Raw genomic sequence first — 12,444 nt, forward strand, 5'->3', positions numbered from 1 at the left:
ACATAAAGAAAATCTATGTCCTTTTTGGTTAACACATTCTAAGCCCCTAGAATGCTTAGAATAATCTTTCTCTGAAACAGGGAATTTTAAAGCTAAAATAATTTGTTATTTTTAAAATAAGGGAAGTGCAATCTTGAGAGATTAATAAACAGACTTTGTGGCATGGCAGAAAGTCAACTTCAGGTTTCTAATTTCTGGAGTAGAAACATTTTTGTTGTGTTGTGTCGACACATAAAACACTTAAATAAATCCTTTGGGCCAAAGTTACTGTTTTGTTTTGAATCTTCAGTGGGAATATGCTTTAGTTTCTTTATGTCTATGAAAGTAATGACCACATTAATTCATATTCAGTCATATTCCCCTTCATATTTAATGGATGAGCAAGATATTATAGATTTGAGGACTACTTATAAGTGTGTGGAAGGAGAATGTGGTAGAAACAATTTAGACACAGCAGTGTTTGATCATGAACACTTAGTCACATATGACTGTGCTTAGTTTTGGGAAATATCAGTGATCCTTTAGGAAGCAGCAGACAACTTTCTCAAATTAATCTTCTAAGTTATTTGTAAAAGTAGGTGTACAGTAAGTATAAAGTTTGCAGACACTAAAGAGTACATTCAATTACACAATAAGAAAAGAACTTTGAATTCTATATCACAACGGCCATGTTAGAATCAACATCGTGTCTCTGCCAGTTTTTTGCACAAATATGCCATACATTTTTCTCTGGCTATCAGTTTGTTGCCTTGCCCATTTTCTTCTCTCCCCTCACTCTCTGTGAAACTCCTGGTCCTGTGCCACCTGGCTTACGGCTTTGGCCATCTGCTTTCCTTTTTCTGTGATAGTTTTGCTTTCCTGTTGTTGGCTAGTCTGCTTGATTTCTGACCCCGTGTTTGTCTGAATCTCCAGGAGCTGTGACGCTCTGCCTTCTGCGTGTCTGCCTGCTTCCTAACTTGCTGCCTTTGCCTGGCCTCTGATATACAGTACTCCTGCACTCTTGCCTGACTGCCTTATTGTGAATTCACTGTTTAGCTGTGACACCTCAACTTTGGTGAATTCCTCCTGGCCCTCTCAGTTTCAGATTTTCACCGCTCTGACTCTTTGCATTTCTGTTGCAGTACACAATCCTAGCACTAATGTTTAGAATTCAAGACCACTTCTTTTTTGCTTTTATCTATTCAGAGATGAATATGTAATAAGTTCAACCTCCCTGACCTCGCTGAGGCAAGCAGACCGTGTCTGGGAGGACAAGTCACACACAAGGTAGACACTTCATAGCAACACTTTCAAGTTGCTTCTTTAGTTAGTTGTGGGCTCCATACACATCAGTGTGATTTTTCTTGGTTTCTTTTATATTTTCTAATTTCTTGAAAACATTGTCCTCTAAAAAAAGTTCATCCTAATTTCTCTTGAAATCGCAGGATAAATTTGATTTATTTAAATAGTGTACAACATTCCAAGCAGTCACTTTGGTACCAGGTCAAAATATCTCTTTTTGAATTCATCCAACTCATACCTCCAACTGTGTTGTGAGCATTCTGCCCACAGAAAAGAATCTCTGAAAATGAAGTGTTCCCTCTGTATTTTCTGTACCCTAATACGAAGCCCCAAATCTCATTATGTACTGTGACCCATCCAGTTCTTTGCCCTCCGTTCTCCTTTCATCTCTTTTGAACTCCCAAGTCCTTAGGGCTCCAGCCTTCATTATAACTTTAGTCAGAGCATAAACTTTCTAGTAAGATGGAGTTTGAAGATCTCTCGGCATTTTGGCTAATCAAAAACTGCTTTTGCTCTCCACATACTCTTTGTTAAGATGTTAAAATCTATTGTCTTCAATTCTAAAGGGAAACAATAACAATAATAATGCCAAATGTGTACTGGGCACTCAATAAACAACAGCTTTTATTATGTTTGCCATCTTTATGAGTGTTTAATTTTTAAATTTGACTGGACTCTCTTAAATTATCACATGTTTCTTTTCCTCTAGTGAAATAGTCTATTTAATATGAATTATGTTTAAATTTTGACTGGACTATGTTAAATTGTGACATGTGTCTTTTCCTCTAGTGAAATAGTCCATTCAATAGGAATAATATACATGAAATGAAAAATTATAGAGGAAACAAAACTTAAAACATTATTATTGTTGAATAAGATACTGTAAATTGAGATTAATTGTATTATGTTTACTATAGCTAATTTTAGATGTATAAAATGTGATTTCTATTTTTTGTTTGCAGCTTTTGTTCTTTGATCTTTAACAAATGTAAGGGTGTTTTCTTTTAAACCTATGATCTCAGTCAGTCCTTTAGCCTTGATTTTCTTTAGGGTTTAATTACTTTCAGCCCATGGAAAGCTAGGACATCTTTGACAGCTCAGGGATGTCTACTCCCTTTTCCCTTTGGCTTGTTGTTTGGGATTCTGGCACCCTCTGGAAGTGGATTTTCTAGCCCCAGGGGTTTTCTAGTTAATTCAGACACAAATCTATGACTGGGAGGATACAGGAGGCAGAGCTAAGTGTTGGGGTCTGGAAGCCCAACCTGGTAGGGGATCAGGGTTCCAGCTGATGCGTAGCCCTCTCCACTATTGATCCCAGGGGAGAACTGCTGACAATCCAAAGACGCCAACTCAGGCAGATCCATTTACCTCCCACACATTACAACACTGAAATCTAGTTACTGTAGCTCAGGGTGTTAGAAACATTCCTGGCTTACTCCTCTCCAGGAGTGGGGCAACAGCATGTGTTTGGATAAGAGCTCTGGCTGGAGCTTATTGGTCACAAATGTTTGCGGAATGGAGTGTGCAGTTTGAACAGCAGGACCAAAATTATTCAGTGCTGGATGTCAGTCTTGTTATATTGAGAAGTATTTTCTTTCTTTCTTTCTTTCTTTCTTTCTTTCTTTCTTTCTTTCTTTCTTTCTTTCTTTCTTTCTTTCTTTCTTTCTTTCTTTCTTTCTCTCTCTTTCTTTCTCTCTCTCTCTGTTCTCTCCTCTATGTCTCTCTCTCTCCTCTTTCCTCTCTCTCTCTGTCTCTCTCTCTCTCTCTCTGGTATGGGGGATCTAACTTGGATCCTTGCACTTGCAAAGAAGGTGCTGGAAGCACTGAGCTAAATCCCTGGCCCTGGAGAAGTATTTTCTTTGTGCTTCAATTTATGCAGATGATAATGAGAGTAACCAAATTTTTGTAAAATGAAGTTAAATTTAGTAGTATTGAAATTAAATTAGGTAATGTGTGCAAAAATACTTAGTGTAGGCATATAGTACTTGCTGAAAATATAGTAGATTTTTAAATTATTATTTTCATTATCATTGAAGGCTAAAGCTGAAGGACTAGGCAGAGGCAAGCAAAGTGCTGTATACAGTGACTTTTAAGAGTGAGCTCTAGCCACTTAGATCTTTAGAAAAATTCTTTCTAGTAGTATTTTAGTCTTTAAACCTGGGCCTTCCATAGCTAGGTTAAAGAGTGCCTTATCAATAGCTTTTCAGAGAATCTACATTTTTACACTAGCTTTGTTTCCTAAAAGCTTAGTGGTGCTGGCAAGGTTATATAACATAGAGATGATATATATGATAGGGATGTAAAATAAAGTATTTCTAGCTTTTTAACTCAATAAAAATCAGTTACTATTGAGCCCATTTGATCCTGGACCTATATTAGAGATGTTCTGCTGGGAAGCCATAAGGGTTAATCATTGTAGAGCAAATAGAGAGGAATATGGTGAAATTTAAGACACTTTGGAAATTGATCCACATTTATAAATCCTTTTTCTTTTATTATGATTGAGAGAATGAGATATGACATAAAAGTTCTGTAAGGACTTGAATATGTTCTCACAGATCTCTAACTCTTACTAGAAGATAAGGTATATACAGATATATAAGAAAACAAATATCAGCCCTGCCCTCTTCCCAAAAGAATGGCTGGAGATAAAACTCTAGATATAAATAGAAAACTTTTGGAAAGAACAGACATTTAAGGGAGAATTTTGTTAGGTTATAGGCAAAGTATGTTGGAACTGGTACTATAATCTTTTTAAGTGTTATATTTGTTTTTATTTAGAAGCAGGAGGGCCAGACAGAAATAAGCAAGAAGTTGATATGCTTTGATTTTGAAATGAGGAGATAGTCCAGTTTCCCCCATGGATAACACACAGGGGAGAAAGCAAGGAAGTGTGACCATAAGGTTATCCGTGTTCAAACAGACTCCCTGCTGAAGTTGTCTCCTGCTTTAAAAGACTGGACAGGAAATTAACAATACAGAGTCAGAGTGTGTAGTAGAGAGACAGTGCTAACCAGCTGCCTGGCAGAAAGCCCATGGAGGCGAGAGGCAGCGGGCAACAGTAGAGATTTGGAAAGGATTTCTCTGTGGCACAAAACATATTCTATGAATCCTCTCCTTTTCCATGAATCCATAAGTAAAACTGACTTTACCACTACAGGTGCTTTTGGAGTTGGAAATTTAGGGTGCTTTAAAGGTAGATGGATCAATAAATACAGAATCCAGTCTTAGGTGCACACAGGATGCAAGTACATGCTGCCCAAAGGATGCCAGCTCACATTTGGATCGTGACTTGATATTCAGAGTGAAATGTAAGATTGATGAGTGCCATGAAAGTACAGAAAGAACCTGTCCAGGGGAGGAAAGCAGGGAGAGGGACAATGGGAAAAGGAAGAAAACTTCGCAAAAGGTATTAATCCATTTGGGCATTGGGAGCTGTTGTGGTACATGCGGTAGCTCCTTCTCCAGTATCCACGCTATCTTGGATGATTTGTGGGGGCCGGTTGTGATGATTCCATGCTCCTGTCAGGAATTAGTTCAGGGAGTGCAGGCCTATATTAATTGGACCAATAATGTGGACAGTAGCTTGGGGCTTCTGGGAATAACAACTTTCTTTCTTTCTTTTTTTTTTTTTAAAAATTGAGTTTATTGGTACATTTTAAGTATACAGGACAGTTACAGTCATCATTGGGATCTTGTACCTTTACATGACAGGTCTTGGTTCTCATTTTTTCCCCTTGTCCCTGCTCTCCCTTCACCCCCTCCTCCCCTCCTCATTTACAAACACTTTATTTCCATTTTTCCATTTTCTCATATTTTTTCTTTCCCTTATTACCTTTCCCCTACCCTTCCCACTTTCCCTACACCTTTAGCCCTTTTCTTCCTATTTCACATTGTCAATTATCTCATAAGGATATGTACTATTATAGTTTTTCACATCAGAGAAACTATTCGTATTTACACATGTTAGGAGCATATCCTCAATATGTCTCCATTTACCTATGAATGAATCTAATAAGAACAACTTTCTTTCTCCTATTGGATTGTGACAAAGAAGAATGAAGCCTCAATTGCAGCCTAGTAGGGTTTCTTGTCCCATGAAGTCATACTGAAGGAAGATTGGAGGGACAGAAAAAGCTTACCCCCCTGCTGGGAATGGTAAGTATGGAGTCCTCAGGATTATGTAGGATTATGAGCAAAGGCATGAAGGTGAGAAAGTTGCAGGTATGTACATAGCTAGGTTTTTTGTCAATAATCCGTTTCATGCCTACTGGCCCTGTCTAAGGGGCATCTGAAAACGTTGTGTAAGAAACCATTTTAATTATTTAAAAAATTATTTTAGCTTTGTTTAGTATTAGTTTTGAATGTTATGTATTTGAACATAGTGGAGGAACTCACTTGTTTGGTATTGGATCACTTTTTAAAGTTGTTGCTTGCTGAAGTTCCATCACATTTTCTTCTTTTTTTTCATTGAGTTTATTGGTACTTTTTGTGGTTGTCTACTATTTTTTCATTAATTTTATTGGTACATTTTAGATATACAATACAGTAACATTCATTATTGGGAATTTGTACGTTTACATAATATATCATGGTTCTTATTTTTTCTCCATTCCCCTATCCTCTCTTCAACTCCTCCAACCCTCTTTATTTATAAAGACTTTGTTTTCATTTTTTCTCATATTTATTCCATTCCCTTCTTTCCTTTCCACTACCCTACCCCTTTCACTTCCCCTTTGCACCTTTTCTTCCTATTTCACATTGTCTATTATATATTTTGATCTTTATTTACACTTTCAGTTTCTCACACCACAGAATATTCAGTATTTACACATGTGTCCTATTTATTTCACTTAAGAGTATGGCCTGAATGTGCATCCATTTAGCTATAAATGTCTCTATTTTCTCAGTCTTTATGGCTGAGTAGTACTCCATTTTATAAAAAAGAAACCCCGCATTTTCTTTGTCCAGTCTCCAGTTGATGGGCAATTTGGCTTTGAACTGCTATGAACATGGGTATATGTATATTGCTGTGGTATGATTCTTTTAATTCTTTGGGGAAGATACCCAGCAGGGGAATAGCTGGGTCACATAGGACCTCCAATCCTAGCTCTTTGATGTATCTCCATACTTGTTTCCACCGGGGATTGCACCATTCTACACTCCCACCAACAGTGGAGAAGGTCTCCTTTCTCCCCACAGCCCCACCAGTATTTGTTATTGGTTGATTTCATGATAGCAGCCATTCTTTCTGGGGTGAGGTGGAATCTCAGCATTGTTTTCATTTGCATCTCTTGAGTGACCAGTGATGTTGAACATTTTTTTTCATAGGTTTATCTGCTATTTCTACTTTGTTGTCTGAGAAATATCTGTTAATTTCAGATGTCCATTTTTAGATTGGGTCTTTAAATTTGGGAGGTCTAATTTTTTTAAAAGTTCTTTATAGATTCTAGATCGTAGATCTTTGTGTCAGGAAAAGCTGGTGAAAATTTTTTCCAACATTGTGAGTTGTCTCTTCACACTGTTAGTGGTTTCTCTTGCTGTGCAGAAGCTTTTTAATAAGAAGAGATCCCATTTGTTGATTGTGCTAGTTTTCAGGCAACTGAAGTTTTGTTCCTGAAATCTTTTCCTACACCAATGTCTTTAAGTGTCTCTACCTAGCCTCCGCCAGTTTAGTGTTTCTGTTTTAATATTTAAATCTTTAATTCATCTTGATTTTAATTTAGTGCATGGTGAGAGATATGTCTATTTTTAATCTTTGGCAAGTTGAAATCCAGTTTTCCCAGCACCATTTATTAAAGAGGTTATCTTTCCTCCAGTAAGAATGTTTGGCTCCTTTGTCAAAGATGAGGTGACTGAGTGTGTCTGGAGTTGTTTCTGCATCTTCTAATCTGTTCCACTGATCCTCATGTCTGTTTCTTTGCTAGTACCATGCTGTTTTTATCAGAGTAACTTTGTAGTATAGTGTCAAGTTGGGTATTGTGATACCCGCTACCTTGTCTTCTTGCCTAGAATTGCTTTTGCTATTCTAGGTCTCTTCTTGTTCCAAATGAAACTTTGGATTGTTTTCTCAAGGTCTGTGAAATAAGGTGTACGAATTTCAATTGAAGTTGCATTGAATCTTTATAGCAGTTTTGAAAGTTTGGCCATTTTCACTATTGGTTCTTCCTCCCTAGGGATGGTTTTCCATTTTCTGATATCCTCTTTGATCTCTTTTGTCAGAGTGCTATAATTTTCAGGGTAGAGGTATTTGCTTTCTGTCACAGGAAGCAGTGGGGAGAATTTTCTGTGGCCTTGAATCCTGACTTTGTTCATGTTATTGTTTTCTTTTAAGCTATAATTTCTTGTATAATACTTATCAATCTTTATTCTTTTTATTGAGTTTATTGGCACATTTTAGGTATACAGTACAATTACATTTATTATTGGGATCTTGTACCTTTACATGACAGGTCTTGGTTCTCATTTTCTCCCCTTGTCCCTGCCCTCCCTTCACCCCCTACTCCTCTCCCCATTTGCAAAACTTTATTTCCATTTTTTCATTTTCTCATATTGTTTTCCTTTCCCTTATTACCTTTCCCCTACCTCAATCTTTATTCTTAAGTGGAAGTAACTCACTCATTTTCTCGAATCTTGACTGGTAATTCTAAGACAGAAACAGTGGTTTCCCTTCCAGCATCAGGAGGAAGTGAGATTCTGAGAAAGGACCAGCTTTGAGAGAGAACAATGAAGTGGCTGGATGAAGAGTTATTACTTTGGTGCTCTGAATAAATTCTATTTGTAATATTTGCATCCTACCTTATCAAGAGTTATATTAATTTTAAATATTAATCACATCAGGCAGTATATAATTCTTCCTTCTATCATATTCTTTGTTTTATTGAACTTTTCATCTGACTGGATGTAAGTTCAATGATGAGAGGAATTTTTTCTAGGTTTTGTTTACAGAAAAGCATTTGAAGCAGAGATGGATCACTAAATATTTGTTATATAAATGAATTAACTTCTCAGAACCATTATATATGCATACAAGGGCTATATTTTTATTTACATGTTGGGAAGAATTATTTCTTCCTTAGTTTATGAGTTTATTTCATGAATTGTATTTGGATATTTATTAAATTTATTCATTTTTAGATAATAAATGGTTAATGAAGTCTAAGCCTTTCAAACTAACAATGTAATTTTGTTTTGGGTAAATTTTAAAAATAAATTTAGTCTTTGAAAACAGTACAAATCTATACATACAGAATATCTTCCTTGATAACAAAAGACAAATTAAAAGCTTGTTTTGAATAATACTGTCCATCTTGCAAAGTTACTATTTAATATTTTAGTGTAGACCAAAATAAACAGCAGGAACTTTCTTCTCATGTTTAAGGTGGATATATTTAACTTTTTTTTTTTTTTTAGACAAGGTCTCACTGTATAGTCCAGGCTGGCCTCCAATTTGTGATTCTCCTGCCTCAGCCCTCCTGGTGCTGGGATTCCAGGTCTGTGCCACTACAATTGGTTTAAGATATATTTAATCTTATTGGCACCCTGATACTAAGATTTGGAGTAAGAAAATATGATTTGTAAAACAAGGACCCTTTTACTTGTTCCACTAACTGGGACAAAAATAAAACAATGAACAATAAGGAAAAATGCTACATCTGTAGTGGCAGGTTCACCGAAACAAAAATATCTGAAATGATAAATGTCTCCAGATATGTTGATTTACACTGCTTGCTTTGCTATCATCAAATGGCAGCTATCCTTAAGAGCAGATGTAAATGACTGTGCCTGCAATGTATGTGTGGCAGAGGCATGAGTCCTGATGGGAGACAAGGGGAAGGGGACATAATGAGATTCAACTGAGGAGATTTGGGACTCCACTCATCTTCACTTTGGAGTGAAACCAGATACATGGCTGTGAGAGGACTCCGTACACATGACTCACTGAAATGAGAGGGTGATAAAATGTCTTTTTCATGCTTTTTGCAGGATAAATTATGCCTGAAGCTACAGAAATGTTCCTTTTCAGCTTTAGATTAAGTGTGCTAGTATAATAAACATTTCTGTACTGTTCAGTTTCTTTAACCTAGACAGCTCAATTAGGGTTGGTCAATAAAATACAACTTCTGTGTACTTTGTGAACACTTAATGTGACTGAGGGCCTGTTAGCAAGAAATGTCACAGAAAATGGGTTTTGTCAAGTGTTTAAGGAAATTGAATTGGAATTGTGTGCAATGAGTATGTATGATATATGCACAGGTACATGTATGTTTAACATGTATATATCATTTTATTCTGTCTAACCTAATAATATTGATAACATGGTAGTGTTTTGTGTGAAAATGTCTTATTCATTGTCTTGGCTGCTTACTGGAGAACTGGTGATACTTTGGAAAGTTGTTATTTGTAGGCACAGATATCTAAAGAAGTCAGAAACTAGAATGACTCATAAAGAGTGCATATTAATTTTCAACTTTTCATTCTCTCACATTTTTTTCTTTTCCCTTTTTACTCTTCCCCTACCCATCCCACCTTCCCTACACCTTTAGCTCCTTTCTTCCCATTTCTAAATGTCAGTAATCTTATTAGAATCTTATGCATTGTTGCAGATTATTTACACCAGGGAAACTATTCGGTATTTACACATGTGTGACTTATTTATTTCACTTAGGAATATATCTTCAATATGTATCCATTTTCCTATGAATGAATCTATTTTTTCATTCTTTATGGCTGAGTAATATTCCATTTTATAGAAAAACCACAACTTCTTTATCCAGTTTCCAACGGATGGGCAAATAGGCTGTTTCCAAGAGTTAGCTATTACAAACTGTGCTGCTATAAACATGGGTGCACATACTTCTCTGTGATATGATTCTTTTAGTTCTCTTGGAAAGATACCCAGCAGAGGGATGGCTGGGTCAAATGGAACCTCCAGTCCAAGCTCTTTGAGGTATCTCCATATTGATTTCCATAGTGGTTGCACTAGTCTGCACTCCCACCAACAATGGAGAATGAAAAGATGAAAAAAAAAGTGTTTGTAGATGGTGAGGGGAGGAGGGGGTGAAGGGAGGGCAGAGGTAAGGGGAAAAATGAGAATCAAGACTTGTCATGTAGAGGTACAAGATCCCAACAATGAATGTAACTGTACTGTATCCCTAAAATGTACCAATAAACTCAATTAAAGCTGAAAAAAAAGAATGCATATTAAGCCTTAATTTTGATCTTTGAATTGTGACGAATTGGGAAGAGGAGAAGAGATAGAGGGAAGGGTAAAGGACAACAGGAGAAGGGTATGTAGAAAGAATTAAGATGTGTTAGATAAGTACGTGCATCAACTCTCCAGATGAATGTAATCATGAATTGCAAATGTGTACTGATAAAAATGTAAACAATATGAATTGCCATGACTTAAAGGTGGGGTCTTGATTCCTTGCTCAGGTTGTAGTGCTTGATGAACTTGTGTATTTCTTTTCTGAAGGAAAGTACGTGTTAGGCACTTGTGGGATTGGATGAGAAAAGGACTTCAGATGAACGAGAGGCTGGCGCAGCACCATGGACAGCAGACACTCCAGCGTCCACCTCAAATTACTTAGGGCGGGTTTGCGTGAGAGTCTCCCTGCAGACTGTAATTCTAGCTCTTGTATGACACCATTATGGTACCATAGATATTGCCATGATGACCAAATAAGGCTTCAATTTCTTAGGCCCTCCGAGATTAGCCCTAATTTAATCTATTCCACATTATATTTCAATTTCCATTATGCCTCAGGAGTTCAGATCCAGGCCAGAGAATTTTGTGTGATTCATTAATTTAATTGGAACTTAGTTTTTAACTACATCATTTCATGGACCAGACACTAACTGTGAAGTAAAGTCTTTACTGTTTCTCTATTACTTCCATTGTTTCTCTGCCTTCTCCCATCACCACTATACCCTGTACCTTCTTTCACAGGGATTTGTTTTTTGGGGGACTTAAACTCCATCTCCTGTGTGAGCCCTCAGATGGCACCTCCTTGGGAAAACTTTGTCACACTTTTCTCACACCCCAGTCTCTCTCTTCACTCCTTTATTTGCTTTATTTTTACTTCTTTTTTGACATATCAACTTCTTCTGGTATTGCTGTTATTTATGTGCTCATCTTCTCTCCCTGGAGGACAGAGTTAGTGCCTGATTCTCTGTTGTGCTTGGGACTAGTGCTGTTTATTCAATTCTTATTTTTCCATTTATACTGAGGATATTGATGAACAAGGCCCTGTTTTCCAAAACACTGACAATACTATTTTGGAACATACTTAAATGCAGTGTGTGTATATAATTCAACTATTTATCATAATGGAAGGCGGACAGGACCATGACAAATGGGAAACAAAAACACAGTTCCACTTGTAGAGAAAAAAGCACCACATTGTCTTTCTGAGGGGAAAAAAAGGTATTTCTAGTTTTAAAGGGCAATCTCACTGACTAAAAAGGTGGAGAGAAAGTTTGGAGAACAGCATATAGTGAATTGATTAATTTTTAATGCTACACGATGACTCTCAAAAGGGCTATTAAGATGAGCCAGCCTTGCCTTTTCTTGGCTAGATTGGTTTGTCTCCACGTGAAGAAGAGATAGGAGAAAGCACCAGATCTTTTCAAAGGGCCTGTTTACTCGTGGTATTCAGATCAAACAAGATAAGTGGGATGATTGGGAATTCTTTATTTGCACTTCTAATTGTTTCCTTAAATGTGACCATAAAAATTCATTTAGAAAACTGCGGCAGATTTAAGGAGATAAAATAAAACCTCAGATGGCTGTTAGTAATACAAATAGCTTACAGTGTTTCTGCAAACTGCATGTCAGCCACAATTAACAATATGATGTTTATTTTGGTGTGGGTGGATACCCCAGCAAGCAGTCTCTGTCTGTACATCGATGGATCCTTTTATCATGTCTTCGTAAGTGAAACATTCTGTCTTGCAGAAGACAGATGGACGCACGGCACGTCCTCACAGCGCAACCACTTATGGCAGTGGAATCTGTCGGACAAACAGGTCCGCACTGGCCCGTGAGCAACGCCTACCCCTGGTGGAGGAAACCTACACACATGCAGGAGCTCTGATCGCAATCATCACACGCTCACTTTTTTTTTTTTTTTTTTTTTTTTTTTTTTTTTTTTTTTTTTT

The 12,444-nt window shown here is 37.0% G+C and overlaps 1 long non-coding RNA gene across 3 annotated transcripts in view; it reads left to right on the forward strand.

Moving 5' to 3' along the window:
• The window catches only part of LOC104858598, a 19,218-nt gene extending 6,807 nt beyond the window's left edge, over window positions 1–12,411 (forward strand). The window contains exons 3-4 of one of the 3 annotated variants that reach the window (XR_779176.2): window positions 5,339–5,439; window positions 10,760–12,411. This is a non-coding gene — a long non-coding RNA (uncharacterized LOC104858598). Of the gene's footprint in view, window positions 1–5,338; window positions 5,576–8,694; window positions 8,723–10,759 lie in introns of those variants that run through there. The other 2 variants (XR_004515675.1, XR_004515674.1) reach the window with 2 other exon arrangements.
• The last annotated feature ends 33 nt before the right edge of the window (window positions 12,412–12,444 follow it).

The sequence above is a fragment of the Fukomys damarensis genome, unplaced genomic scaffold (genome assembly GCF_012274545.1).
Source record: "Fukomys damarensis isolate Sample0158 unplaced genomic scaffold, DMR_v1.0_HiC HiC_scaffold_38, whole genome shotgun sequence".
NCBI classification, from domain to species: domain Eukaryota; kingdom Metazoa; phylum Chordata; class Mammalia; order Rodentia; family Bathyergidae; genus Fukomys; species Fukomys damarensis.